Source organism: Nansenia antarctica, assembly GCF_963989245.1.
Source record: "Nansenia antarctica genome assembly, chromosome: 19".
NCBI lineage: Eukaryota > Metazoa > Chordata > Actinopteri > Argentiniformes > Microstomatidae > Nansenia > Nansenia antarctica.
In genome coordinates, this window is record NC_137692.1 from 18,575,217 (window position 1) to 18,581,216 (window position 6,000).

The window sequence follows — 6,000 nt, forward strand, 5'->3', positions numbered from 1 at the left end:
CAATATTCTGTGATTACAGTCTTGAAGCCTGTTCATACAATATCAACAGTGATTAGGCCTAGACCAGCCGAGGTAGCACGTGATACAGTATACCCACTATAAGGGGAGGCTGGTGGAGGTAGAAATCTGAGGACAGGCTCATTGTAATGCATGGGATGGAATGAGGAATGGTATCACTGGAATGAGGAATGGTATTACATGTTTGATGGTATTATGAGTTTACCAACTTCTAAGGCTGTAATACTATTATCCTCCTTTGTTGTGTTTTATTTTTAATTTTCTCCATTCTTCTTGTGTTGCACCCGTGTGCTGTATAAATAAAGTTGGATTTCATTTTACATTTACATTTACATTTTTGGCATTTAGCAGACGCCTTATTCCAAAGCGACTTACAATCAATACATTTGAATACTAAGCATGTGAATCAGCAGTCCACCATTCGTTGCAGGAAGAGTACTCTAGCTCGGGCCCGGGGCCACTGATAGGAGGAAAAACCTTCTCCCTATTATCGCCTTCTACTAAAAATTATTATTATTTTTTTTTACTGGAGAAACTGAGAAACAGTACAATGGGGGCAATAGAAGTTCTAGGGACACAGTAGAGGGGAAAGCGGGTGTCTTTAGGAGACGTAGTGGTGAGGGTCGGAAGATGTCTCAGGAGGAGCAGTTAAGATGTAACCTGAAGAGATGGGTCTTCAGTCTACGACGGAAGATGGGTAGTGACTCTGCCGTTCTGACAGCCGTGGGGAGCTCATTCCACCAGCGGGGAGCCAGTGTTGTGAAGAGACGTGATCGGGCAGCCCGACTGCTGTGTAGAGGAGGTGGAGCCAGTCGGCCAGCCGAGGTGGAGGAGCGGAGTGAGCGGGCAGGGGTTTGGGGGGTTACCATTTCCTTCAGGTAGGCAGGGGCTGTCCCTTTAGCTGCCTGGTATGCAAGCACCAGGGTCTTGAATCTGATGCGAGCTGCTATCGGGAGCCAGTGCAGGGTGCGAAGGAGAGGGGTGACATGCGAGTATTTGGGGAGGTTGAATACCAGCCGGGCAGCAGCATTCTGGATGAGCTGCAGAGGTCTAATGGCTGAAGCGGGGAGCCCAGCCAGGAGTGCATTGCAGTAATCCAGGCGGGAGATGACCAGTGCCTGGATCAAGAGTTGCGCTGCCTCTCTGGTAAGGAATGGTCGTATCCTTCTGATGTTGTAGAGGAGGAATCTGCAGGAGCGAGCCGTTGCTGCAATGTTCTCCGCACAGGATAGTCGGTTATCCAGGATCACTCCAAGGTTCTTGGCTGTCAGGGAGGGGGTTACAGTAGAGTTCTCCACTGTGATGGAGAAGTCTTGGAGAGGGCAGGCTTTCCCGGGGATGAAGACGAGCTTTTCATTTCATTTCATTTCATTTGATTTGTAATGAGACAACCACAGAATTGACATGCAATATCATGGTGGTGGTAGGTGGAAGGCTGGTGGAGGTAGAAATCCGAGATTTCTATGTGTTTAATACAATAATACCATTCCTCATTCCATTCCATGCATTACAATGATCCCGGCCCATCCTCTTATTTCTGCCTCCACCAGCCTCCCCTGATGTGTCATGTGACATGTTTAGTCTGAATAACTACCTATCTCAAGCTGACGGTTGTTCAGTCACTATCCTCTTCAGCGATGTGTCGACAGGGAACTCTTGTGGTTATGTTCTCTGTTGTACCACCAGCCTCCTGTTGACTCTTTAGTTCCTCCAGTTGCTATCCACAATGAGTCATTCTGCCATCCAGCGGTAACCATAGATACCCATCTGTCCCCCAGCACACACACACAGAACAATTATGACCATCTAATTACTTCTCTTTATCTAACTTTTCTCTTTATCTAACTACCCCACTTACAGCCTACCACCCCCACCTGACATCAGCAGCCCCTTCATCTAACTACCCCACCTACAGCCTACCTCCATCCTTGCACCACCCCCTCTACTCTAACTGTCCACCATAGTTCCCCCACTCTACAACCCCACTTCCATTATACCCCCACCCCACTCCACATCAGCAAGCACTCACACATCTACTTATATCCTGACTCCCAGCTGACTAGCCCTCTGCCCCACCACCGTGACCACCTTACCTCAGCACCACCTCTACCCTATTACCACCCATCGCAAACCTACCCCCAACCACACCTCCACCCTACTGCTCGCCTTACCCGCCCCCCTCCCCACACACATACATGTTCTCCCCTATTTCTATGCTAAACCTCACCCTCACTCTAATGCACCTCTCTATCCCATCTCCATCCTATCCCAACGCCACTATCTCAACATTCCCTCCTCCACCCCACCTCCACCCCTACCTGACTCCATACAATATGTACAATGTATGCCTTTACAGCTTGATAATAACATCAGTTTTAACAGCAACACCTGGCGTCACATTTATTGACTTGCACCTCTGTATATACTGTAGATCAGGGGAGGCTTGTGAGGAACGGCCTTGATATCAGATCATACAATATGTATAATGCCGTTACAGCTTGATAATAGCATCAGTTTTAACACCAACACCTGGCGTCATATTTATTGACTTGCACCTCTGTATACACTGTAGATCAGGGGAGGCTTGTGAGGAATGGCCTTGATATCAGATCATACAATATGTACAAAATATGCCTTTACAGCTTGATAATAACATCAGTTTTAACAGCAACACCTGGCGTCATATTTATTGACTTGCACCTCTGTGTATACTGTAGATCAGGGGAGGCTTGTGAGGAACGGCCTTGATATCAGATCAACACAACAGGAAGGTAGTAGTACAGGAAGAGCTCCTGGGGTTTGTTTGAAATGTGACAAGGTTTGTACTTTATTGCACAGGATGACAGGCTGAAGTTCCTCCCTAAGTGGTAATAATTCCTCTCCATCCTCTCCATCCTCTCCCCTATCCACCTTTATTCTCTCTCCCTCCCTCCTCTCTTTATATCATTATATCTCACTTCTCTCTCTCTGTTCTTCTCTATCTATTCTCTCTATCTCCATACCTTCTTTCTCTCCCTCCCGCTTTCCTCTCTATCTCTCCATACCTTCTTTCTCTCCCTCCCTCTCTCTCTCTCGCTCTCTCATCTACTTAACATTTTATCGCACTACAGTCATCAGTTAAAAGCTGAGGAATGGAAGGGTAAAATAACATGAAATAGCTCAATAAACACAGACTATAGATCAAACCAAAGAGGTCAGAAGCCTGTAGACCAAAGTCGAATTGAGAAACGGGGCAACATATCGATCAAGTACGCACACACAAACCGTGTTATCAGAGGATATGTAGATGACAGGAGTCACCTGTGGTTATGTTACTATCAACACCAGTGTCCCACCTTGGATGGAGCCAGGTGTTTGCCTGCATGGTAGATTGTATGCAAGTGTGGACATTAGAACTTCTCATTGTTCAACCACATAAACTGTTTTTCCCAATAGATGTTTTCGTTTTTACTGCCTTAACAACTTGTGTTTTTAATATTTGTATTAACATTAATCAATTAAGACAATTTAGATGAGAGAGGAATATATGTTATAGTTCATGTAACCAGTAGAAGAGTTATAGCCATATCAGGCCTAGGTGACATCCACTTCTCATCTCAATCAATGATGACATGTTTTTCAAGATCTGGAAGACCAAGAACATTTTCAGCTAGAATGGCCCGAGATCTGGTCAGAAGAACCCACACATCACTGCAAAAGAGCTGCAAAAGGAGTAGCAGACACCGGTCTAGTTGTTCACAGGACAACAATACAGCGTACCTTAAACAACAAAGACCTACATGGCAGAGTTGCCAGAAAGAAGCCTTTCCTACGACCTCAACAACCAAATTAAGCGTCTGAAGTATGCAAAAGAAAACCTTGAGGAACTTGAAGCCTATTGGAACAACGTGCTTTGGACTGACGAAACCAAAATTGAAATTTTTAGCCACAACCAAAGAAGGTATGTTTGGGGAAAAAAGGGAAGCATTTGTAGAGAAGAACACCTTGCCAACTGTTAAGCATGGAGGTGAATGGATTCCACCAAACATCAAGACAGGCTACTGTTCGAAGGTCAGTCCAGAAATTGAAGTTGAAGAGAGGTTGGGTATTCCAGCAAGACAATGACCCAAAGGATACCTCAAAATCAACCATGAAGTACCTCCAGGAAAGACGGATGAAGGTTTTGGAATGGCCATCACAGTCCCCAGACTTGAATATTATTGAAAATCTGTGGAGAGATCTCAAACATGCAGTGCATACAAGAAGGCCGAAGAATATTTCTTTTTTTTTTTTTTATTTGTTTTTCAGATTTTATCCCTTTTTCACCCAATTTGGTAGCCAATTTAACCCAACTTAGCATCCAATTATCCCCTGCCTATTGCATTGGATCCGCCGCCCGACCCCGTGGCCGGCAGTCCCAGAGGAGGGCGCCAGGCAGACTAGGCTGACTGGCTCCTCGAGCCCAGTACCGTTATTCCGGCACCCCAGGGGGCGGTGTTGCGCGACGGATCCTAGTCCAGAAATACTCCTATACCCCCCCTCGGAAGCGGCCGGCCAATATGCCGCTTCCCGTGTGCCTCGGCCATTATCTGGATCTGGCGAGCCGGGATACGAACCCCGGCCCCGGTGGGCAGCATGCACTAGCGGCCAGTGCGTAGACCGCTACACCACCGCGGGGCTGGCCGAAGAATATTTCTGAGCTAGAGGTGGTCTGCCAGGAAGAATGGGGATAAATTCCCAAAACAAGAATTGAAAGACTCTTAGCGACTCAAAGCGTTTGCAAGCTGTTATAGTTGCCCAAGTTACAAAGTACTAGCTGACAGGGTTCCCAAACCTTTGCACAAAGCCTTTTCCCTTGTTTTATTATTTTGAAACTGTAAAAAAAAAAAAAAGAAAAAAAAAAAAAACTTGCTTTAAAATGTGATGAAATGTTTCATATTTAACTTTGTAGCCTACCATTTAGAGGTTACGTTTGCTTCTTTTCACTTAGATATTAATTGTAAAAGGCAGTTTGACTAGGGGTGCCCAACTTTTTTCACCCCACTGTAACAACTGTTATAGAATCATTGCAATGGTCTCATAATTGGTTGCCTGATTTGAGAAATCCGGCTCTATATCAAAATGTATCCGTTTTACAAAAAACAACAAAAACAACAACAACAACAACAACAACAACAATAAAAACGAACTTAATTAATACACCTCCTTCATATTATCAAGTGTCCCTCTAGACACCTCTATTAATTGTGTTTTCCAATGTGAGATAAAAGCTTTAGTCATTGGTCCTCATCATTTGATTGGACATTCCCATCCTCATTCAAGCAGAATCATTTGACACCGTAATCCGGCATCACAAACCCATTGTTGTGTTAGCTTGTTATTTATCAGGGGACATTCAAAAAGAAAGAGCTTCAAATTGGGGAAAGAGAAAACCCACTTCACGCCACGGCTCATTGCTCTCACCCAACTAAAAACAATCCTCAGTTTCAGATGAATCCCTTTTGGCAGCCAAATAGAAAGAAAAGGGCACCATTGACAAGTGCTCAGCGGATCCCCTATCGCCTCCATTCAAGTGTTACGTCGGCGCGACTTCCTGTGAAAAGCAGCTCAGTAATTAAAAAGCCTAATTAAAATCGGTGAAACTCTTCTACCGTGGGGGCTTCTCTGCCCCCACATTGTCGCACAGGGGCCGCGGAGAGACGAGCAGCGAAGGGAGGCTGGGGGAGGCCCTCTGAAGTCTACTGGACCGTACACCGTATCGGAAGTCCAGGCACACACACACTGTTGGAGCACACATCATCACCACTCCTCACTTTGCTTTTACAGTCCTTGCACACAACAATTAGGCCTAGCTATTCAAAGTAGAGAGTGTGAACCAAGTTTGTAAATTAATCACAGGGACATAATGACTTTGATCAGTCACTAAGTAGACTTAAATGCGCCTCTCTTCTCATTGGAGTTGTTATATAACATGTTAACATACAGTGTTATTTAACCTGTCGT